The 25,651-nt window shown below is 37.7% G+C and overlaps 1 long non-coding RNA gene across 5 annotated transcripts in view; it reads left to right on the forward strand.

Moving 5' to 3' along the window:
• Positions 1-25,651, forward strand: part of LOC116231132 (uncharacterized) — a 246,572-nt gene that overhangs the window by 143,744 nt on the left and 77,177 nt on the right. The window contains exons 3-4 of one of the 5 annotated variants that reach the window (XR_016465991.1): positions 18,757-18,961; positions 24,960-25,199. The exons of 3 other annotated variants lie outside the window; for them this stretch is intronic. This is a non-coding gene — a long non-coding RNA (uncharacterized LOC116231132). Of the gene's footprint in view, positions 1-18,756; positions 18,962-24,959; positions 25,200-25,651 lie in introns of those variants that run through there. One more of the 5 variants, XR_016465997.1, reaches the window with a different exon arrangement.

Genomic DNA, 25,651 nt, shown 5'->3' on the forward strand with positions numbered 1-25,651 from the left:
CTGGATAATAGGGATTGCTGCTGTGGGTGGGAGGGGGCTGCATCCTACAAGTCTTAGTTTCACCTCTGTCACTTGTTATCTTGTAACTTTTCTTTTACCATGTCTGGGAAGTAGCTGTTGTACACTGTGCTGGTCCTTCTATCTCATCAGAACCATGGGCCCTTTGCCTTTATCTTTTTTATGTTTCTGAGGTGTTTACTGTGTTGCAAGCTGACAAAACTGCTTTTCCTTCTGGTACATGGGAGAATGGAGATGGATATGAAAACATCTGTATAGTTCATAGTGTTTTTCTCCTCCCTGATCCCAATGAACTAACGTTTTGAGGTGAATATGACAGGGCTATATACCTTATTTCTTGTAAGACCTGAGGAAAAAGACCTCTGCAATGTAAGCCATCTGACAACATTGGTTCCTACATCGGAAAAGCTGTGCAAACATTTACAGAAGTGACCTCACTTGTTTTATGAATATTGTCCTTGCCCATTAGCCGCATCTCATGATACTTAGGGTCCCATGGAAACAGAACTAATTAAAGCAACACTTACAAAAGCCAGAGTAAATGTCACATTTCAATGCAAACATCTAGTATCTGGATACAAAACCTCATGCAGAATTTAGATTGATACAAAAACAGAAAGCAAAAGGAAAAAAAAAGCACCAGAGTTATTTTGCTCTAATTTTCTGATATATATGATACTTGGAAAAAAAAATCACAGAATATCTAAAAAATATTTTAGAATTCCTTATTAACTCTAGATGTTATTTAGGACAAAGTGTTTTCCACCCACTGTTAGAATGAAATACCAGTACTCTGAAAGTCTAATTAGTGATGGACTAAACTCTCTCCTCCTACTCCTGAATATACAGTAATTCAGTTACAAAACTTGAAGCTGAGATCATTTCTACAGTCTGTCCAACAAAGCTTTAGAATAACTTATTACAGCTATGTGTTGTTTTCTGTTCTTCTATCATCTTTCCACCTGATGTCCGTCATTATCTGTATTCTAGATGTTCAGTTCACAGCTCATATGAAAAGTATAGCTTCTTTTTCTTTAGATGTTTTCTTATGCATCAAATGTGTGTAAGAACTTCTTCATGGTAAGGGTGATGGAACAGGCTGCCCAGAGAGGTTATGGAGCCTCCCTCTCTGGAGATGTTCATGACCCAGTTAGATGCCTACCTGTGCAGCCTGCTGTAGGGAGCCTTCTTTGCAGGGAGGTTGGACTTGACGATCTCTAGAATTCCCTCCCAACCCGTACAATCCTGTGATTTTGTGATCTTGCAACTGTCCCTAGGGGCAAAGGAATAGAGTAGAACTGACAGTTCTCTAGGTGTCCTGGGAAGAATACAGGGATGTTGTCTGGAAATATAGAGCTGGAATCAGAGAGGCCAAGGCACGGATGGAACTAAACTTGGCAAGGAATGCTAAGAATAACAAAAAAGGACTCAACAGGTACATTGGTCAGAATTGGAAGGCCAAGGATTGTGTGTCTCTTTTCATAAATGAGAATGGAGAACTCCTTTCATAAATGAGAAGGGAGAACTAATTTCCTCAAACATGGAGAACGCTGAGGTACTCAGTTCTTTTCCTCAGTGTTCACTGGCTGGAGTCTGTGAACTCTCGTAGAAAATCTGTCCCACTGTAAGTTAAGAGCAGGTTCAAGACCACCTGATGGAACTAAACTTGTACCAGTCTATTGGACCCAATGACATGCATCCAAGGGTCTCTGTCATGAGGTGCAACTGGACTGTCATCTGAGTCTCCTCCAACCCAAACCATTCTATGATTCAGTGATCTTGAACATATGCACTATGACATCCAATACACATTTTATTAACCAGGATGTGTTTCTTACTGCCAGAAATTTCAGCCTAAGATTTTTAAGAAGCTTGCTGAAGTACTACCTAAATAAAAAAGATCTGTCCCTTCTGAAAGATAGAATAATTCAATTTTACATGCTAGAAGTTGTTCTCATTGTGAAACTGATATAAACAAGGAAGAGCTTAAAATGTATCTGTAATGAAATGGGGCACAGGGCACAACAATTGGGAAGAAATTCTCACACAATTGGAGAGAAGTCCTAGTAGCTTTCAGGTTAGAAATTAAAAAAAAAAAAAAAAAGACTATTTTCCAGGTTATCCTCTGGATCCCTTGTGTACATTTTTTGCCTGTACATATGTAAACCACAAGCAAATTAGCATACTGATAAGGTGTTGTCAAAACACTTTGTTACTGTATAATTTGATCCAAAGAAACATTTTCAATTCAAGTGGTCACAAGTTGTTTGTGTTTCTGAAGAGGGCTACAATATTATGAGTTTTGAAAGTCTCCTTGATGAAAGGCAGCAGAAAGGCTGAATAAATTTGTAGTCAGAAGTCAATCCAGATAAAGTACTAACCAAACTATTGTTTTTACAGACAACTTAGAGTTCCTAGCCTGATGTAGTGTATGTAAAATTGCAACAGTGGCCTCTCTCTCTCTTCCTCTCTCCCTGTGCATCTATTTAACAAAAGAAGAATTAAGTTCCACTTGCAGTCCATGCTGTGCAGGACTGAAAACTTAGCCTTAATTGTAGTTGCTGGAACAATCATTTATTGAACAAAATGATTAGGAATCAGTGACCTGTGTCAAAAATGCTCGCACAAGAGGCCGGTACCAACCTTACACAGATGGAATGCCTTTTTGGAGTGGTTAGTTTATGCAAGAGCTGTTTGTTATGGAGCTCATTCCTGTAGAGATACAGATTTTAAGTCTGTTTTCCTGATAGTTGTTCAGGCCATTTATGTTACATAGGTGTTCTTTTATAACATAATACATACCAAGAGGTACGTATCATAGGTCAGGCCTCCTTTTAAAAAACGGATTTTAAATCAGACATGTCTACACATGAAGAATTTCATGCATCATGAGGTAAATAATTTAAGTAGTTTCTAAGGAGAAAGTTAGTCATAGAATCACATAATTTTAGCATATCCTGAGCTGGAAGAGATCCACAGGATCATTAAGCCCAGTTTCTTGCTCCACACAGGAGCACCCAGAACCCAAACCTTATGTTTGAGAGTATTGTCCAAATGCACATTGAACTCCGGCAGCTCAGGGCTGTGACCTCTGCTCTGGGCAGCCTGTTCCATGCCTACCACCTTCTCATGAAGAACCTTTTCCTAACAGTCAACTTGACCCCCCCTCCAACGCAGCTCCATGCTGTTCCCTTGGGTCCTGTCACTGTCACTTGAGAGCACAGCTTAGTGTTCCCTTAAGGGAATTGAGACTATAGCCTCCTCTGTTTTGGGCTGAACAAACCCAAGGATCTCAACCACTTCTCACATTTTTTCCCTCCAGGTCCTTTGTCATCTTTGGATACTCTCTGATAGTTTTACGTCCATTTTATTCTGGGGTGCCCAAATTAGCATACAGTGCTCTAGGTGAAGCAGAGCAGGGCAGGACAGTTCCTCTTTTCCATCTCCCGCTGACAGTGCTGGGTCTGGTACACCCCAGGTTGCTGTTGGCCCCTTAGCTGCCATGGCACGCTCCTCACTCATATTTAACTTGCCATCAACCAGAACCCTGAGATCTCTTTCTGCAGAGCTGCTGTCCAGCCTCTCATTCCCCAGTATGTACACAGACTGAGAATTTTCCCTTGGAAGGGATTGTTGTTAAATATTGTGTGGTTCATTTCCCAGATCTCTTGTTTATCAAGGTCTCTCTACAAAGCCTCTCTGTCCTTAAAGTTGCCAGCAGCTCCTCCTGACTAATCATCTCCAAATTTACTTAATCTGCATTTCTGAATCAAGTTCATTTATAAAAACATGGATAAAAACTGACCCTAAAATGGAGATCTGAGGAACTTTGCTAGTGACCCACCACCATCTTGTTATAGCCCCTTTTACAGTAGCCCTTCCAGCTCAGTGTGAGTTTGAGCATTAGGTTTTGAGAAATACACCACACACTACTCAGGAATGTTATTCGTTTAATGATTTTTTATTTTTATTTTTAATCCTGTCATTTCTTAATTGCATTGCATTTGTTACATACTTACCACATTTCTGGTTCACCAGATATCAAATATCTACATGTTGTTACTCTAAGGGGACAGTTCACCTTCTCAAAAATATTCTTGGTCAGTCACTAATTTCTACTGTTTTCAACATGTTTGCTTTTTGGTTTATTTCTCCTATGAGGCAGCTCATGTCTTGATGGGCCTCTGGCTCTTTCAGTTCCTCTGCTCAGAATCTCTTCCATCTCTCTCTTTTTAGATTCTTTCCAACAGATAACCAGAATTGAACAGGATTCCCTCAGAGGATACAACATTGATACTATCTTCCTGCATTTAAATGACTTCAGTGCAATTTTCAGTACTTTTCTTTTTTTTTTCTTTTTTTTTCTTCCTCTCAGCCTTAAAACTTTGTAAGACTATTTGGGCTCTTTTGAGCAGTATATCCTCACTGTGTGCATTCCTTCATTGAACTGTTCCACCAGTTCATCCCACATGAACCTAATTTTGCAGGTGTGTCTAAAATTTATCACAACTTTTCCTGGCAGTTTGAACATACTGATCCCATACGTTTCTATTATATGAAATGACCATGATAAGCAACATCCTTTCTAAACAGAACTTTGGAGAGCCTTGGTGTTAATTATCCTGTTGGAAGAAGTGATTTAATGCTAACATATAAAATGTTGGCTGACATGGAGAATGAGGATGAGAAGCTGCTCAGTTTAGTGAAGAAGGAACTAAAACACCTACTACTAAAGATACTGCAAGATGCAGTAGCTTACAGATAAATGAAAGGATACAGTTTTTACTGCACTACAGTTAGCTAACCTGTGGAAACTCTTGAAGGGGCAGCTCAAAAATAAATCAGTTCAGAGCAATGGTGGATACATCAGTACACGTGAACATGATGATCTGAAGTTCTGTTTCAGGACAATAACAGAAATTGATTTTCAGAAGCTGGGATTTCAGTGGCAAGGAAGAATTGTGCTGTTTGCCTTCAAGACCCTTTACTGGGTTGGAATGGTCTTTTATCTGAAGTATTGTGGTTACTATTACGTTTTCCCTTATATAACGTGGCCTTCTCTATTATTTTTCTGTACCTTGGTTACTGTCTTTTAAAATGGAGGAATGCTGTCATGAATGTTTTGTTAAAATCTTTAGGCTGAAACATGAGCACAAAATGTAGACAACTACTCACTGCTGTTTCAAAACAAGCAATAACACTGAGAATTGGACATTTTTTAATTTCCTATTTTGCATATAATTTTGTAGAAATTCCCTTGAATCATAAAACATGGCCACTAAATTTCTAGCCTTCCACACTGCTAAGAGCTACCTTTCATCAGGTCTGTAAGCATGATCCTGAGTGAGTAATAACTTTGTAGTAACATAAAGACAACAACTATATATACATATTTTGCAACGTGACTTTTTCAAGTTATTATAAAGGATTGTACATCAAAATATGAATGACCAATAAAAAAGATGCAGCTTACAATTTTCCTACAAAAACTACTCTCGCTTAGCTTGTTAGACTGTAGAGAGTATCAAACTATGCTGCATTCACTTAATGCCAGAGAAAGTATTAGCATACACACATCTCTTCCTGACTGCTTTCCCTGATGAAATCACTTTAGAATAATGCTGAAAAGAATAATTTCAAGGGGAAAATCATTGTAACTGCTAGAATTTAACCTAAGCAGGCCTATAATTTAATCCTTACTATGACAGTGAAGCTAGTTACATTATTTAATGCAAGCTAATTGTTTATGGTAGCCGTAGGGACAGAACAGGATAACAATGAATATCATATAAGTAACTGTTACAGACTGTGCACCTAAATCAATGTAATTAGTTCTTAGCATGGCTAGATGTATAGAATTACAAATTAGCAGAGATACAAGGCAGAGAGAATTGAGGGATTTTCAGGTGCAAAAGGTGAGAAAGAGCACCATGAGTGTCCTGTTGCCAATAAATGTAATCAAGAAAGAATAGAATGAATATATTACATTATCTTTTGTAGATATTCTACTGTCGGTAAAGTTAACAGAAGAGGATTCTGGCACTCTGAGAGTATTTCCCATCTGCTTGTATCAAACTGTTCCTGAAACTTAGCCATGCAGTTTAAATAGCTGAGGTTGGATTTCTGCTCTAATATCTTTCCACTGATACTGTTCTTTGATGTCATACTTAGTCTCAATTGACTGTTTTTTTTTCTGTTTTAATTCTAAGTGGACATGACCATGATGGCCAGCAGTGTGCCCAGGTGGCCAAGAAGGCCAATGGCATCCTGGCTTGTATCGGGAATGGTAAGCTGGAATAAGGCTCCCCGGGGAGGTGGCTGAGTCACCATCCATGAATGTGTTTAAATCTATTTGGATGTGGTGCTCAGGGATATGATTTAGTGGCGGGGTGTTGGAGTTAGGTTAGTATGGTTTGGTTCTGGATGGACTTGATCTTTAAGGTCTTTTCCAGCCAAGCAATTCTATGATTCTGTATGATGTATATGATCGGAAATAGTCAGCATATATGGAAAGCATCAAGTTTCTAATAAATCCAGAGGATACTCAGATTTACTCCACCTCACAGCACGTACTACTCTTTTATTACTAATGCTTTGAACTCTAAAGGGCTGAAGAAAGCACATGTTCCCTTGGTTTCTTCTATGTATTTCTGAATATCTGCTTGCTGCTGACACTGTCATTGCAATGACAATGACTAGAAGAATTCTGATTCTCCAATAGGGATGTGCTGTGACTTACAACTTTCAGTGGGATCGCGTAAAGCGAAGTAATCTATCTACGGATGAAAGGCAGCAGAATCTTGGGAGCTCATCACTGGCATGCAGACATGAGATATATAGCTTAGTAACAGATTAGTGGGGAAATTCATTTGAGACTCAATTCAGAATGAAAAGTTGCATCATATCTATCATCTAGATTCCTATTCCACACATGTTGTTACAGTATCTGAATAAGAGTGTAATTGATGACTTAAAGAACATAAGTGTACTGTCAACTTCTTTTTTTTTTTTTTTAATTCATATGCAGTGCTAAGAAAGTTTCTAGAGTTCCAATTTATTTTGAACATGCAAAATAATCTTGTTTAAGACTATGCAATGGAGAACACTAAAGAAATAAGCAAGAGTAGCATGATCTATAAAATGCATTTTAAAATTAGCACTTCTGCTTTAGTGAAAAGTTGTCACAATGATCTATCTATAAGTGTTCATTCTTACTTGTATTTCTCTAGAATCTGAAGTTTCTTTCAGTGAGTGATATTAGTTTCTAAGGAACCACATAAAGAATTATGTCAGACTGTTACTCCACCAGATGATTTTAAGTTATTCTGTTGATCCTACAACAGTGACAACATTGAAATTATTATATTGGCTGAAAAGCGTCACATTTAGGCTATGAAAGGTCTTTGGGTATTGCATCATGTTCTTATGTGTCTTTTATGTTTAGTACTTAGGATTCCTATTTTCAGTAAGGCTAGAAAAAAGTAAACTTAACAGTGAAAGAAAACTGTTAGGCTATCTGAAGGACTTAATAGGGATTCAGAAAACCTATGAATACTTCTAGGCTTACAGTAAAACTGTCATGGTTGGCCATATTGTTTTAGCTTTTTAACCTTTTGTGTTTTTCTTGTGTCTGATGTTCTTAATATCTATTCCATCTGATACACAATTGTTTTGCTGGGAAAAGCCAAAGATTTGAAAACCTAGCATGCTTCTTGGGTGTGAACCAGATTGAAGCAGAGTTTAGTGCTATATATCATTGTCTAAATCTATATCAGGAAGATGATGAAAACAATATAGTATAGTTTTAGAAGAACAAAGCAACAAGCAAAAAGGGGTTGTCCCCAAGGTTGTCAGAACAGCTGAACTCTCACTTGACTTTCCCTGAAACATCATAGTTTGATCCAAAGCTGAACTAGCATGTTTTGGTTTTACACAGCAAAACCTAAATAAAGCTGGCAAAAGGCAGAAAGCTGTAAGCGTTACCCCCTCTTAGTAGGGAAAAAAAAATAATAATAATTAAAAAGAGGATAAAAGTGAATTTTGATGTTAGAAGCAGCTGTTTTTTCCTCTTTTCTTTGTATTCTAACCAATAAAGGATGTTCTTAATAGTCAGTATCTTTCTTAGTAATGCATAGGATTCTTGATGTACACCAGGCCATTTCCTGAACTGGATTAAATCAGTCTGGTTGTCTCAAAATCAGAACTAAATTTTCTCTATCAAGCAGCAACAAAGAGTCTTTATAAGCTTTCTCTGTATTTGTGTTAGAACACAAATATACAGCCACATGGAATATGTGCTCCAAACCACTGTACACTGTATAGCAGCAGGAAAAGTCTCAATTGATATCAGATCTAGTAGTGGTTGATGATCAATGTGATGTCTTTAAGTAGTCTAGAGATGTATATAGCTGACCTTAATCTGCTTCTTGCTTGAAAACACCATGTCTTTGAGTAGAGGAGCCAGTGGATTGCTTAGAAGCTTCTTAGGAAACTCAAATAAACAAATAGCTGCTGCTTCCGCTCACAGGAACAGAAGTGAATGAAGACTTAATTTTTCCCATAAACAATTAACCAATAAAACCTCACCTCATTTTGTCGGCTACAGCTGAAGTTTTCTGACAGGTGAGCTCATGTATCAAATTCTGTAGCTGGCTAAAAAACTTCAGCATGCTGAGAGGAAAAGCTTTCTAAAAACAGTTACTCATTTGACTCAGTGTAAGCATTATGAAAAAGTTGGTCCTGGAGGTTTGGTTCACTGCCATTTGGTCTTACTGCTATAAAAACTGGGTTATGGTCATGAAAAAGAATAAATCTAAGCTATTAAGGTTGTAGTGAAAGGAATAAAATTGGGTACTTGAAATAAAGCAACTTCTTCCCTAAGTCGTGAGAAGGTTTGGATTTAACTGATAAACAATGCCAGTAGAAGTGTTACTACTTTTTGATGACATTCAATTCAAGGCTCCAAGTGCAAGAGCTGGGTGTGTAAACTTGAACAGAGTCTCCAATCAGTACAACCTGGGACAACTTTCTCAAAGAACTTCTATAGATTATAGCTAATATATTCTCAGCACCTCCCTCCAGTTCAGGTAGCTACTATCATCATTTTGCAGTTGGAAACGTACAAGTACAGATATTTGTCCAAAAGAGAGCAATAATATTGAAGGGAGGCACAAGAACTCCTCGCCTTTTGTTCCCAGTTAACGTTAATCCAATAGACCAATAAAACATGCAGAATGGACCTGAATTGTTCTTGCAAAAATACAGGACCAGATAAATAAAGGCATGTAAATGACATGAGAGGAATTTCCAAATCATTTGTTAGTCATGGATTAACAGTAAGACACTACAAGACACTGAGGTAAACAGCTGGCTTTTCCATTCATCCCTTTGCTAATTTGAAGCAGTAATAGTAAATTAAAAGCAAATAAATAAATAGAAAGCAACCTGGGGAAAAAAAAAAAAAAAAGAAAAAAAGAAAAGAAAAGAAAACCACAGCTGACAAACCATCAACATTGTCCTAAGAAATAACTTGGCTCTCTGACTTCATTCCTGAGCAGGGAGTGATAGCAAGGAAAAGAGGTGATTGTGTGAATTAAGACACAGAGAAAAAGGAATGCATATGCCTCTCACCTGTGATGCCAAAAGCAGCAGAAGAAATGAATCATAGAATCATAGAGCATCCTGAATTGGAAAAGACCCGCAAGGATCATTGAGTCCAACTTCTTGCTCCACACATTTGTACTCAGTACACCATTCTTCCTGTACTTATATGTCCTTCTATATAATATTTCCCAACATTGAATTCTATGTGTATACCACCTGCCAATTTTATCAGTAGTAATTCCATAAGTAATAATTCTTCTGGCATGCTAGCAATTCATGATCAGGCTGTGCAGATCGTAACTAGAAAAATATTGATGTGACAGTGCCTTGCTATTTATGATTACATGCTAAGTGCTTAGCAGGATTTTTATTAACTTCTTCATACTGTATTAATTTTGTAAGTTTTGCTGATAACTACAAATGTTTTATCAAGTCAGATGACTTAGAAAAAGAAACTCAGATAAAATATTGAATGAACTTTATCAGTTGAGCGTGGAGCTTCATCAAAGTCTATTCTGCAGAAAGCTTAGGGACTTCCAATAGAACTACTCTTCCACTTCAATACTTAGATCTATTTACCATCTTCAACACTACAATTGAGACAGTAAACATCAAGTTATATGTGGCTGTCCTTTCAGTGAATGAGGATAGAATGCAAAAAAAAAAAAAAAAAGAAAAAGAAAAAAAAAGTACTGGGGATATGGGGATGTTGATGGAAGGATGAGAAATCTGCTAAGTGTTAATTTCTCTGCTAAGCAGTCTTGTTGAGTGGATGAAGAGGGGCCTTTCACTATAATCAATGCAATGAGTTCCTGGAGTCATTCAGAGAGGAGCAACAAATCTGGTGAAGAGACTAGAAAAGGAAGCAGGGTCTGTTTAGTCTGGAAAAAGGCAGATTGAGGGAAAACCTCATTGGTCTCTACAATAACCTGACAAAAGATTGTAATGAGGTGGATGTTATTCTTCTCTTGGGTGACTGTATTGGGTTTATATGGCAAGGTTTGGGTAGCAGGGAAGCTTCAGGGGTGGCCTCTCTAAGAAAAGTCCAGAAGCAGCCCCATGTTAGGTAAGAAACAGCTCAATACAGCTTCAGTAATTAGTGAGCAATCTCTCTGTCTTTAATTTCAACTCTTGAGCCTCTTTCTTTGGGGCTGGGGAAATGGTGTGATGGGGGTCATTTGTCCATCAGTGTGAACCTTCACAGTGACAAGGGACAGAATGTGAGGAAATGCTTGCAAGTTGCACCAGGGGAGGTTTAGATTGGATATTAGAAAGAATTTATTCACAGAAAGAGTGATTAGGCATTGGAATGGACTGTCCAGAGAAGTGGGAGTGTCCCCATCCTTGGAGGTGTTTAAGAGATATGGATGTGCCACTTAGGGCATAGTTTAGCGATAGACTAGGTAATGCTAGGTTCTTGTTTGGACATGATGATCTTTAGGATCTTTTCCAGCCTAAATGATTGTATGATTCCTTTCCTTACCTGGGTAGGTTTACAGATTTTACATGCTATTACATCTAACGAGATTTTAGTCAAGACTGATGTATTTTCTTTCTCTCTGGGTTTGGCTGACTGTAGCTGGTGATTGGCCAGAAGACTTGGAGGAGTATTTGTGTTTTGGCAGCTGGTGAAAAAGCTGAGTAGTCTGAGGAATTAAATTCTAAGTATCTACAGATTTAATATTTTTCTTGCTGCTATCAAACTATGAAGGCAGGTCAACTTATTGAAACTTGATGTGATAAGTATTTTATGCTAGAAGAATAGTACTGCTATATTGCTAATGGCTTTCTTTCTTTTTAGATTTTGCTGTTCTTTCAGAAAAATAGTATTGGGTGAACTTTTATTAAGATGAAATATTACTGGACAGGGATTAAAAAGAGAAAAAGACAAATGGAAAAGAAACAATTGAAAAACTGCGTCTATATTGATGTTTGTAATTGTGCTCTGAAGTTATATTTCCTAGCTTTTAAAAGTATTTGTGCTTTACTGTGAGTTCTAAAAAATTAAATAAGGAAAGATTGGTTATGACAGAGGAAGAAAGCAACATAAACATAAAATGATATAAGCAAGTCTCTTCTAGTATGATTTCTTTAAAGTAGACTGTAGATTTAGATTATTTGCAGACATTTAGGCATTGACGCTATCAGCACAAATATCTTAATTACTTTCCCACAGATTTTATAAACAACTGCTTCTACATTTTTTTCTATCTATTTTTTCTTGAAGGTGTCTCATTGAACTTTTCCTAACCAGTTTAATTTCTACCAGTTTGGAATTCTCAATTCTGAAAGAATCACCATTTCCAGTAATTGATTTGCATTAGTCCAGTAAGCTTTTTCTTCCTGCTTCAGTTGTTACTGTATGAGTAGTTCACAACTGTGTGGTCTATTTGTCAACCTAAATAAATTAAAAGGAGTTTTCTACAAGTGACATGCTTGCAATTACTCCTTTTCTCTGCCTGAATTAGCGAACAAATCACAGAATCAACAACCTTATTTCTTGTTGAATGGAGCAGTGAACGAAAAAGATTCTGGTAGTTGTAACAAAGTGCCATAAGAGAGAAATAACACTGTAGCGAAAAAGAGAAGTGTATTAATGAGTGTATTCATGTGACTGACACCAATTCTGTTTGTGTAAGTGCTTTTTGGCTTTTGGACCTCAGCTGTTGTGTGTTGAACTTATCTGAAAAATCTAGCTCTATTACTGAGATGAATTAATAAGGACAAATTTCAAGGGGTCTTGAAACATGTCTGTTTCAAAAAAATGTTAATTATTGATTATTTTTGCATGCACCTGTGTAGAATGCATGTTCTATGCTTGGAAAAAAAAAAGGTATCTAACGAAATCCTTCCTTTTCTTAAGATTCTCTCTTTCATGCATTTGTTATGAGAAAAAACAAGAATGTGAATGTTGGGCAACAAATGTCAGTTCTTCCTCAAAACCAGAAGGAATGAACCAACATTGTTAGTGGAAATGTTGTTCCCAGTCTCTACTTCAATCTAAGCATTTGTTATGATTAAATCTTCCTGCCATTCTCCCACATGATTGAAAAAGTACAACTAAATCACTGAGATATGCCACACCCTTCCTATGTGTGAGTTACTGAAGGTGAAAAAACACAAGAAAGTTTGAAAGGGTTTTTGCTGATAAACGATGAACCAGAAAATACACATCCTTACAACGAAACTTTCAGAAAAGGCAGGGGCTGTCTGAGAAAACAGGATTTCTATTCTGCAATCTAGTGTCTCGGTGTTTGTTTTCATCCTAATCATTAGAGAAAGAACATGGCAGAAATGTTGAAATATTGAAAATGCTGTTATAAATACTTCAAAAAAAAAAAAAAATTTGGAAATGACAGTGCTGGGTTTCATGTTGGTTGATGTTAAACTAGGATAATTTTGCTCCAATATTTCATGAGATCTGTAATGCTGACTCTTCTGCTCTGTTTTCTTCTACGGACCAGGCTTTCTGACCACATTCTCTCATGGAAATTCTCCTGTGTCCAACCTTCCCTCATGAAAGTGAAGGAGAAAACATTTTTGCTGAGATGTCAGTTTTTTTCTCAGTATTTTCTGCTCTCAGATTTGTAGGTTACTCCTCCTTGGCATCTTTTCACTTATTCTTATCTTTTATTTTCAGTTTTGAAATGCCACAATTAGCTGATGCACACTCACAGAAGCAGGGTCTGACCAGAGTGTATCTACCTGGAAATGGTATTTTGGGGCACTCAGCATTACTGATGTGGATGGAGCAAAGTTCACACCTCTACTTTACTGGGAATCAGGATCCTAGGCTGTAACTTTTTATTGTATGAGGAAAGTGTCAGAAAATAAGATTTCTGCTAGTGGCCATTGTTACCTAAATTACTTGATAGCAATCTTGAAGACTTGCAGTGTTTTTTATCTCTACAGTGCTTCACTCATCTTTCTTCTAGATGGAATGATTGCTGTTTTCAAACAGCCCACAGTTAGATTAAAAGGTTGTTTAAATGTTTCCAAGCATTATCAGTATTGCGTTCAAAAATTTCTGAGCAGTTTCATAGTAGAGTGGACTTCTTTTCAGTTTCATACTGTCACAGACACTAGTTGTGTTCCCTGTAGAAATATATTTGCCAAAAACAAATGAACAAACGCTTTATAATCCAACAGATTCCAGCTTTGAAAGACAGCCTGTTCACTTGTTTCCATTAAAAGAAGGTATGTGTTTCCTGGATAGGTCCCAGCACTGTTGTGTCACTCTGTATTCATACATCCAGCTCTGCAAAATACTTTTTCTGCTGTTTCTTTCAAATCATTTAAAGGAGAAGTCAGCTCTTCTTTGAATGCACTCAGCTCATGTACCATTAGCCACTGGTATATGATTACTGTAGATCAGAAATGCTTTCAGATTATTATATCCTATAATGTTTGCTCTGCCAAGGCTTTTGCAGGTTCTATTTGTGTCTTTCAAGATGCACTGCAAAGAGAATGAAGAACCCTTTTTTACAAATGAGACTTCTTGTGTCCTAGAAAACAAAAGTGACCCCCTGGCCCTACAGAACCTCTTTTTCTGCAGAGCTGCAAGCAACATCAAATGTCTGTATTCTTCATGCTGAGCGTAGTATTTCCTGTTCACCTCTGTCGGTGGAAGATTTTTTCTCAAACATGATTTTTGAAATTGAACTGACTCTGCAGTTGGATATGTCCCACGAAAGTAAAAGGGAAGACTATAGTTCTTAATTATATGGTGCAATGTCCATAAAGTGACCCTAAAAGCAGGTACTAGATTGTGAAAGGAGGAAAAAAACTCTACTTCACCTCTCCACCACCACCATTTTAATATCTTAACTATGTTGCTACTTAGAAGCTTTATGCAACTCTTGTGATTTTAGCACCAGCGATAGGAAACTGAATTGATGCAGCAGTGCTGTGTGTAAAGTAGCTGAAATGGCCACAAGAGACTGTCTGGCTCCAGCAGTCTGTGGATACGGGAGGAGATCCTCAACAGCTTGTCCACAGTAGCTGATGATGTGGTCCCTTATGTTCATGTTTTGCCAAATTGTAAGGCTGTGGGCAAACAATCTTTCAGCTTCAGCTGCACCATGTGAGCAGGGTAATTCCTTGAGCTGCTCATATCTGAATAGAGGTTCCAGCAGGGGAGTGGAGAATGGGTGCATTTGTTCCAATAGTTTGCCTCAGCACTACATGTGTAATGTCAGATCAGGTCCCTTCAGACATGAGGAGAAGCATGGTGTTGTGATGTGATGCAGCACAATCCTATCTTGAGGATGATAGCAGGGGTGATGCTGTGATTGTAAATCCACTGCTTGTTGCACGGTTCAGATATTTTTATTCTTTTTTTAATGTAAAGTGTGCTGAGAAATCACCATGTATCTTTTTGTGCTTTTTGTTGTTCTTGCTATTCATCTTGTTTGTTTTCAAAACTTACTTCTTTGTGATCAGCTGGAGAATGTTTCTGCTCAGATTTATCCCATTCCATTTTTTCTAAAGCCAGTCAGAAGAAATTTTGTCCAGCCACAAAACTTTTGTTATAGTTCAGCTGCTCGTTGTTACCTCTGTATCATTACCAGGCTTTCGGGTCTTAAGAGCATTGCTCTGTGAGCAGCTAAATGGGAAAGCTGACCTCTTGCATACAATAGAAATAGACAAGGCCAACTTCCAGGTAAAAAAACTGTTGCTAACAATTTCCCATCAATAAGCTTTTTCACCACAAGGGTCTTGCTTGTATTTTCTATAACTCTGTGGTCAAGTGAAAACTGCAGTCTTAAGCACTTACTCAGAGTGATTGTCTCTTTGGTGCATTGCATAGGTGAGTAAATTTTGCAGTAAGGGAAAGTTCACATGCTAGCATTATACTCTCATTTATGAGAGTGTATGTAATGTGCTTCTTAAACAATTGCTGTTCAGTTGGAGTTGATGAGCACAAGATAAATTATAGCCTTCTGATTCTTATCATTTTCCTCTAAATTTTCTTTCAGCAAAGTATAAGAAGTTTAAACTGTGTCTTTTCAGCATCCTGCCCCAATTTCTATTGCCCTATATGCTAGTCAGGTATTTTAACAAGGCCTATAATCTAGAAAATAGAGGTGCTGTGCACAGTGCAGCCTCTTATATTATCACATCTTCTTTACAGGTAATAAATGCTGTCAGGACCTACAGAGCATTAGATTCTAACTGTTTCTATACACTATCTTCATTTCCATGCCTCTTATGTTCTTATATCTGCTGGGTCTGCCTGCATACCCTTCCCTGACAGAAGATTTGCCCACTGTTCTTGCAAAGTGTTATTCACACACAGTAAGTTTTTTCTGATGTTGCTTGTTATTGCATCTACAGAACACAGTACCTATATCTGCAGTATCTGTACAATATTTTCAAACTTAGTTGTACTCCTCACAGGGAGAACATGTTTAATATTGTCATGTTTTTTTTTGCCACAAAATCCAATAGACTTTGTGTAATTTTTTTTTTTCTTTTTAGTTCATTCCACTTATGTGTTAGTTTGATTTATAGAACAATCACTGTTAGAAATATGCAATTGTTTTCAGTCCAGGTCTGTGCTACTGTAAAAGTGAGCATGGTCCTGACATCTGTTCTTTGTGTTGACCAGGATATGGGCAGAGGAAAGAGACTGTATTTTGCACTGTGTGCTGAAGTTTGGCCTTATCCCAAAGCTGGGAATGTAGGCTGATAATTTTCCACAGAATATATATATATATATATAAATTTGGTGGAAAAATTAATCATTTAGGCTTGTCTGAAAGTGTTTTGCTGGTGGTGTCATTTCAATTTTGATTTTATAGCAACTTCATTTCTAACAAAAAGAAATTGAATTGAGAAACTGCTTCAGACTGAAAAATCAATGTTACGATCAACAGTTTTTCAAAATGTTTTTTTCTCTCCAGAAAGAACAAGAGAATATTCTTTCCTCTCCATTGTTTCAGAAATGTGATGCTCACATCATCCTTGTCTTACACCCATGCTTGAACTTCTGGATAAAGAGGAAATTCCACTCTTTTGGAAGTTCTGACATTTAACTATGGTGAGAAAGAACTTGACAACCTGAACATCTAAAGAAAAACAAAAAACAAAAACAAAAAAACCAAGATCCTATTTTTTCTTTTTTTTCCATTATAGGTAGCCTGATTTTTCAGCAATCTCAGGACGTGTGATAGCCTAATTTTTGATTTTTTTCCCCTCCATTTAGTCATTTTCTTCATGCCATGGTTATTCTTGTGTGAAACTACTCTAATATATGATGAACATGCAGTCTTCAGTACTAATCTTTGAGCTCTGAACAGTTTCTTTACAGATCGTTCCTATTCTCTCTCTGAGCAATGAACCTGTGCAGCCAGTTTTTCATTCTCTCTTGCTGAAGCTGAAAGACTGTAATTTATGGGAGGAGAAGACATAAAAATTTTTTTGAAATACAGTTAAATGCATTAAAACTGTCTTTTTTTTTCTTTTTTTCTTTTTTTCCCCCAATTCATTCTGTCTGTCAGAATTCTAGCCCCCAGGTGTTTTCATTTGGAGCAAAACTTGGAGCAGCTTCTAAGTTGATTCCTTATACAGGGGTTGTGAGCACATGCTAAGCACTCCCTATCTTAGGAGGGAAATGATTTTGCTTCAGCCCCAGATTCTCTGGATCATCTGGCAGCAGTGAATGAAGTTCTGGTTGTGTTATTGAAATTAAATAACCACATGATTCCTCTTTCCTCTGGGCATGCCCTGTCCTCTGTTTTGAGAGTACTTACCTCCATGCTGCATTTTGTACCTTACTGCTTCCATTCCGTGGTAGGACAGGGTAAAGTGATCAGCTTCTGCAGTGTGAGGCAACATAGTGGGTCTGTAAGGGTTGGTAGTAAACAAGTGGCCATCATGGAGGCAAATTTATCCATGTCTGTCTGAATTGCTTCTTCTACTCCTATCTGCAGCACCTCGTATTGGTTGTACCCAAAGAGAAGTGACTGAGCTAGAAGGATGCAGCCTGGCAGGTCTTGTGTTTCCAGCCTGTGCTGTTTGCTAATGAACAAAGCAGGATCTGTTTGTTGTTCACTTTTTGCAATGCTGTATTATTTAGGGATGTGTTTTTCATGGAGAAAAATTTACTGAATGCACCTGAGGCATTTAGTCAGGCTCAGAACTCCAAAGAAACCTTTGCTTGGATGCTCTGCTGGCTGAATCAAATAGAATGGTAGAGATAATAGATGTTAATTTATGCCACAGCATGTCCATACCAGGTTGCCTCCAGGTATTTGAGGATAAAAACCTGCACTTAGCTAAATCCCATCCCACTCCATAGCCTCCATTGGTATAGGCAATTCATAAACCAGAATCTCACAGATACTGAATGAAAAGTAAAAGGAACCACTTAATGAGAATTAAAGAAGGCATCCTTTGCTGCATACATCTAGTATGCTTCAAGGTGCTATGATGTGAGTACTGGAAATCTTTAGAAAGAATATTAACCCTTTCCTGACTTCCTATGAGTATTTAGACCTGTTTTCAGTGTCTTCTGAGTCAGATATCTACCATACAGACTCAGTTTGTGCTTACACTGGTGCTCACAGCAGCCATATTCTGCAAAGAGAGAGGCAATGACTGTTCTGAAGGATATGCTGATGCCAGGACAGGGTGGCCATGTGTTCTGCAGAAGGATGACTACATTTTAGAGCAAGGGAGTATACCTGTGCTAATCCTTCTGGTATTCCTCTGTCCAAAATGCCTCTGTTCTACTTCACTACAATTTATCCTGATTCATCCTTCCTCCCTGAGTCAGGAAAGCCAAGGAACAAAATAAAACAAAACAAAAGTTTCTTATGTATCCTGGATAATCAGATCAAAATCAATGAAATTCTAAGCATTTAAGAGTTTAGCCTAGTGTCTAGTGAGGTTTGTTTGCAAACTGCAAGATATGTACCCATCTGAACCCTCTGCCTATAGTAAGGGTAAAGAGCTTCCTCTAATTTTGCTGTCCCAAGAGGATTTGGGAACTGAAGCGTGTTTGCAGCACTGGCCAGATTGTGAATCTTTACTGTGTGTGTGCTGGGAAGGTTAGATTTTCCTACAGATTGTAAAGAAGAATATATGTATATATATGTATTATTTGTAAAATCATCTGTGTTTTCACTTTAGGTCTTGGCTCTATACTGTTAACTGTTTAAAGTAGTGATAGATTGCCTTCAGTTCTTCATGGATGTGACTGACTGGCAAGGAGTGCTTGTCTTACTGCTGCTCTCAGTTACTCAAAAGAAAGATCTGGTATCAACACTAAGCACTAGCTTTGGGAGTCCTGCTGTCTTGGATCAGGATGGGGAGATAAGATTGTGACTTTCGGGAGGTAAGTGCTTCTGTACTATACTTGGAAGTATATTGTAGAAGTGTAAGTAGAAATATATAGCCTTTGAAAGGGCTCCAAGCATACAAATCATAGAACAGAATGTGTTCCTGCTGAATCTGGTAAAACACATATTCTGGATGGGTTGGACTGACTGGTGTGTATTGGAGTCAATTTGGGTGCAAAGAGGAAAGACAGATGAAAAAATAGAAGACCATCTTGGGAACTGCATGTATTCTCTAGGGAAATGTTTGCTTTCTTCTCTCTTTTTTTCCTTTTTCTTTAAATTTGTTTTTATTATATTGGAAGATTTCATGGTTGCGTGCTGGTTTTCTAATTGCCTATAAGAGAATGTATGTTTTTACCGATGTCAGCACTTCTGTATAAAGGAAAAAAGAATTTTTTACTGCATGAAATGAATTCCAGCAGTAGGGTACTGGAGATGCAGAGATAAGCAGTAATGTGTGCTGAAAATGATTGCATGAGAGAAAGAGGGGGCAAGAACACTGAGGAGCAAAATTTTTGGACTGAAATTTTTTTCTCTTAAAAAACAGAGATTCAGCAGTGTTGGGTATGTGTATCCAGAAATCCTGCCAGCTTGTCTTGGATACAAAAGGATGCAAAAAGTGAAAATATTTTAAGTCAACTATGTTTTAAGTGCAAATTTTTTGATTTGTAATGGAGTTTCATTCTGATGATTCAGTAAGAACAATAGCCAAATCAGTTAAACCAGTGGTACATAATCTGTCACATGAAAATGGAAACCTAAGCACTGATTTTCCTTAACCATGACTCTTCTTTTGTGAATCTGGGAAGCGAGCCCAGGAAGAATAAGCTTCAGAAAGAGATGTGAGTGAAGGACTATACCATGGGGCAAAACTATGCCATGTTTTGAAAGCATTTGCAAAGCATTTTTTACTTGCTAGAGATATAATAAAGCGTAAATGAAAAGGACTGTGTGATCCTAGGCATAATATGGAAGAAATTGTGAACCTACCATTTTCACAAAGAACTGTCTTTCTCCTTCCCTACTCAGTTCGTTTTGGTTTGCTATTTGGTAGATAAAAAACATCTATGTATAAGAACATTTCCATCTTCTCTGAATTAGAGAAGCCTTGAAGCTTTGGAAAAAGGAATTTAATGCATTTTTAAAATGCATTTGGGTCCTCCTCCACGGAATCCAAAGTATTCTTTAATTTGTCAGTACCTACAGAAGGAGAAAACCTACAGCTTAAATTTAGGTTTCCTCAAAATTACTATCTTCTTGTAGTTATTCAAAGCTCCCAGCAGGAGCCAAAATGTTCTTACCTCCAATACATTTCAGGAGTGTTTGCTGGTATATCATGACATCAAAAGCTCAAGGCATTGTGAAGGGATGAATAGGGATGCTAGAAGGAGGGTTAGGAATGGTGGTTGATTGGCTGTGACGATGACAGGGGAAGGTTTAACTGACATGGGCTCTTCACTGGTGTAAAAGCTTGTAGGGTCAGCTTCAACTGAATGCCACATAACAGCTGTCACTCTGTATGTCTAGCTGACTTGTTTCCTTCAGACTAAACTAAACAGCCTCTATTTTGTACTTCTCCTTCTAAGCAGCAAAAAACCATATGTGTTAACTTTCAGATTTATCTCTTGCAGTAGGGACAGTTTCAGTGCAGTCTCGGTTCTCAGGCAGTGCTTTCCATCCCACCCATAGTTCCTGCACCAGACAAAGAATCAGCTATGATCCTGTGGGCTCCCCATGCTTAAGACTGCACTGAGGCCAGGCAAAATGTGAGTCTTTCCAACCTTGCAAGCTGTGGGATATCCTTAGTATGCTCGAGCTTACTAAGCTGCACATGCATCCCAACAGCTGTATTCCTCTGGTGCCTAAATAAGGATTTTAGACAGGTGAATTGCAGGTGACAGCCTAGATAGAAGGCATTTATATGTGTGTTTTTCAGGAATGTCTTTTATATAATCTTGTTTGATAGGCTGATAGACTGACTTTTATTACTGCAAATTGTTTTTGCAGTGTTTTGTTTCAGCTGTTCTGTCTCACCTAGAGGTATTTTCATCTGGATCAGGAGAGATGGGAACTCTGTGTGAAACAGTCTGTGAGAAACATGAAAACACTCTGATCCAAACTTGGATGTGGATTTTCACTATTCCAAAAAGCAAATCTACTTTCAACCTGGTGCTATTGCTCTGTCCTTGAAAAAGATGGGAGCAGCTAGATGCAGAACGCAGATCTGTAGGAAGGTTTTCAGTATCCTGCTGTGTGATGGCCTATACCTTAAATTTCATTTCAGGTCACTTTCTATCACTGGGTATTTTATTTCTCATCAGTCCTATGAGTCCTACTTTACCATACAATTGTTTAATGCCTCTGAAAGCTCCTGCCAACAGTTTGCCATCTGTTTAAAACTAAAACCATTTAGTTTCTCTTGATGTGAGACAAAACCATCTGATATGCAAATACTAACAGTAGGTGGCCAACTTATCTCTATTTAATGTAAATGAAAACTCACAAACAGTATGCTGGGGCTTCAGTACTGTTCTCCATCCATAGGACCCTTCCAGAGAGTCTTGTTTAAAGTTAAGTACAGGCAGCTCCTAGATGTATGGGACTACATCTTCTCTCTATCTCAAGAGACTTTTCTTTCATCGTCACACTTGTTCATTGAAAGTATGTGAGAAACTGCATGAAACCCTTGCTGCCATTTCAAAGGAAATAAGTACTGTTCATTATGGAGAACGTATTGAACTGATATGTTGTATGTGAGAGTGCATTACAACTTTCACAAGCTTATAGAGCACTTTGTTGATGAGGGAGAAAGATGACCTTGCAGCTAAAGTGTCAGACTACTTTTGCTGGCAATTGCCAGGAATTCCTTGCTGTTGTTTTTTATGTGACCTGCAAAAAATCCCTCAAATCCAAGAACTTTTGCAAGTGAAATAGTTTGAATAGTTCAGCAATTAAGTTCTGAATGATTCCTAGTTTCCTTAATTTGTGTCTTGAAAATATTTGTCTTCATTCTCTTGGAAGAGATGATGTGAATGGAGAGGAAAATGACTGCTCACTGTGTTGATTAAAGAGGAATAAGGGCTGTCAAATGAAACTAGCAGGAAGTAGAATGATAGCAAACAAATAAAGGTTCTTCAGAGACCTGTACCAGACAAAGCTGCATTGGACACGATAAGTTTAACAGATCCAGGTTAAGACAGGAGAAGCTACTGAAAAGAAGTATACCGTGAAGGTTTCTAAGGCATAAAAATAGTGTCCAGCTGAGGAAATCAGAGGTTGGAGAATATACGAGGGAAACATCATTGTATGTTTGACTTGCTCTTACATTCCTTCACAGAATATCTCTTGGCTATTCTCAGTCAGAACCCAGAGGCATCTGATCAGAGCAAGTGCAGGTTAGCAGGCCAAAATGGGGGCTGAGGCACCAAATTGACCGTGCTTGTCGGTAGGCTCTGAACATCTCTGTTGGGTATGACATGGAGGGCAGATGTTAACCCTGCTCCTGCAGGACTTTGCTGTAGCTGAGATACTATCCGGAGAAAGAAAATTTTCCATCTGATAAACTGATAGTGACTGCCATGTGACAAAACTCTTCTCGAAATCTTTGGCTGTAAGTGGCTTCAGCTTTCAAAAGTTCCTTTTATTACTATAGGTCATTTTCTCAAATTAAAGGTCTAAAATGGAGGCAACAGAGAATTACTTTATATCAAAAATACACATTTCAGTAGAGATGAATCAACGTGAAGCAACAAAGAAATCAATAACGATGCATCATAAAAGCTGGAATCCATAGGAACACAGTTTCCTGGTGGTGTTGGATTTTAGCTTAAATAGTGACTCACTATTTGAAGCACTGAAGGAAGAAACCTCTACAGCAGGTCCCAAATTAATAAATTTTGCTTGGCCTGTTAGGCTCGGGTCCCTGTGGGCATGACTGGAACAAGAGGCAGGAGTAAAGATGAAGGTGAGGAGAGTTCAGAAGAAGTGAGGGCAAGTTGGGAGGCAGAGAGATGGAAGGTAAGGAGGCAAGGGGAGACATGAGGCTTAGGCTAAAATGGCTTGAAACAACAACTTTACCAATTTACAGAGAAACATAAGAGTCCCCGAAACTTTGCCGGTAAAGATAGAGATGTCTTGGAAAAGTATCTGTAAAAGGAAGGAGGCAGATCAGTTTGTAGCGTGTTGCAGTGTGATAACATAAGCAGGGCATGGTCTTCAGGCTCTGATCACTTGGTGATCAACTCAGATTCATGGCTTTCCAAAGTACTGCCCTCTGCGTTTCTGCTGTATTTTTTAAAGTAATCTAATGACATAGGGAAATATTTTTCACATGCTATTATTAGGGCATATAGGATAGTGCGTCTCTGTTCTTCTCGATGACATGTCTTTAATTGCTCTCAGGATCCTGCCTAGTTATTGTTGTCTATAATCCCACCCAATCACAATGGTTACATTTTAATTTTCTTCTTTCATTCATGAAATACTAATTATTTTAGTTGGTTGAAAGACAAACAACATAGGTACAAATTGTATTTCTTCCAAGTTGCATTTGGAATATTAGCTCCTAGCCTGCAGCTTTTATCATTTCTGGTTTGTGAAATGTGAACTGGTGATAGAGAGAAGGGGGGAGAAACAAAGGGAAATCAAAGCCTTGTTTGATCAATATTGGAGCATGTATCAATTCCAAATCAAATGCTTCTGGGGGCTTCCAAAAAAAAAGGTTCAAAAGAAAAAAAGATTTTAATGAGAGTTACATTTCCACTTGCATTCAAAAGAATAATTAATAATAATTAACAGCACAAAGGAGGGGATTCTGAGGAGAGTATGCATCTTTGAAGGACAAAGTAATGGCATTCTATGTTGTGAATGATTTTATGAATTCATGCCTCGATCAGTGGACTTCAGAGAAGGCACTAAGAAATTGGTGTAAAATACTAGTATTTTTAAAAGTGGATTCTATGCACAAGTGTACACATGTTTCAAGAACAAGATTTTTCTCCTGACACCTTCAGGTGACTTCAGAGCACTTGGTGCATTCCTTGCATAGAGATCATGCATTAAACTAATGTCAGTATCAAGTTGCTCAATTTTAAATGTAAAAATACACTGGAGGAAAATGAAAGTGTGTGTGCAGGGTAGTGAAACCCCCCACTTTTAATATGGAATGTGTCTTGTTTCATTAGAAGTAGAATTGTCACTCGTGAAAAATGAGAGTCAATGAGGACTAGTTAAGAAGTAGTGGCTGCATCCCTTGTTTTTTATTTCCAGAATAGGATATGGACTCTAAAATAAGGGACAAATGCTTGCCAAAGGAAAGTGGGTGACTTAAGATATTCATTTTAAAAATGGTTTAACTTAAAATTTTGGATATCACCCAGCTTTGTTAAAAATAAAAAGGGAACTTACATGTAACTGTGGACTTTGAAGTTCTTAAAGCTTTTCGATAAATAGTATTTTAGTCAAAGTAGTGATAACATTTTAATTTGCTGGATTTCCCTTTTGGGAAGAGGACATATATCTCCTTCTAACTAGAAAAGAACAGACTTTTGGTTGTCTGCAAATAGAGTTTCGTCTGTTGTCTGTTCACTCAGTTCATTCCAGGTGAAGATCAGGTCTAGTGATGGTTTTATTTATGACCAGCACCAAACTTGGAGGTCAGTCTGTTTTCATTTTGGAGAGCAGAGAGTGAGGAAGTGTTTATGAACTGATTTTCTATTTACTATGTTAGATTGCAACCGAATCAGCTGTTTTAATGTTACACTGTCCCCAGGTTTTGTGCTGTTCAGGACTGTGGATCAAACTGAAGTGCTCAACAATACACATATACAAAATGAAAGCCCCAAAACTGGTATTGACATGAGCTGCATTTGATATCCATATCAAAGCATGAAAGGAGTGTAATCTTATTCTCCTTTATTTTCTTCATGCTGGTTGTGTGATTCCCCTTTCCCTTCAATTAAAATTTCTTATTCCGTTTAATTTTTTTTTTTCCAGATAGATGAATCAACAGCTCATTATCAGGGACTCTTTCAATACACCAAGCCTCAATAATCGCTTAAAATTCCTACTGTGCCCATGAAAAGATTGTTCGTCTTTAATGTTGCACATTACCTCACGAACTGGCCACCATATTCTCACCTTCTACTTATGTTTCTAATATTGTTCCTTTTTGTGTCCAACCTGTCATAAACAATACAAAATATGATTTTGTTTCAAGTATTGGCTTATATTCTAAAAAATAAATATGCTGAACTGTACTGTGAAGTTTACTGATTTCACACACTGAGGGCATTTGATGCAGAATTCGTTATCAGACTCATACAACTATTCCTCCCTCACTAATGTTAAGATCATACTGAGAGCTACATGGTTTTGAGCATGAGCAAAAAAAAAAAAAAAAGAGGTATGAAATGTAAGGCTGTGAGCCTTAGTTGTGCTTTCTTGTTCATATTCAATCATGACACAAGCTGTATTTTTCAGAAACAGAGAAGCACTGTGGATGTGCTGGATATTCTACCCTTAGCAAAATCAGATCACTTCTTAAAGATTACCAATTGGTACCTAAGAGGAGAATTGCAAGTAGTCTTTCAAATTATCAGAAAAAAAATTGGAATGTAGAAGGCTTCTCCTGGCTAGGATAAAAGCCCGCCTTAGTCATGATGGATGTTTATTTTTATGCGTATGGT

This window comes from Phasianus colchicus, chromosome 4 (genome assembly GCF_987193195.1).
Source record: "Phasianus colchicus chromosome 4, bPhaCol1.hap1.1, whole genome shotgun sequence".
Lineage (NCBI taxonomy): Eukaryota > Metazoa > Chordata > Aves > Galliformes > Phasianidae > Phasianus > Phasianus colchicus.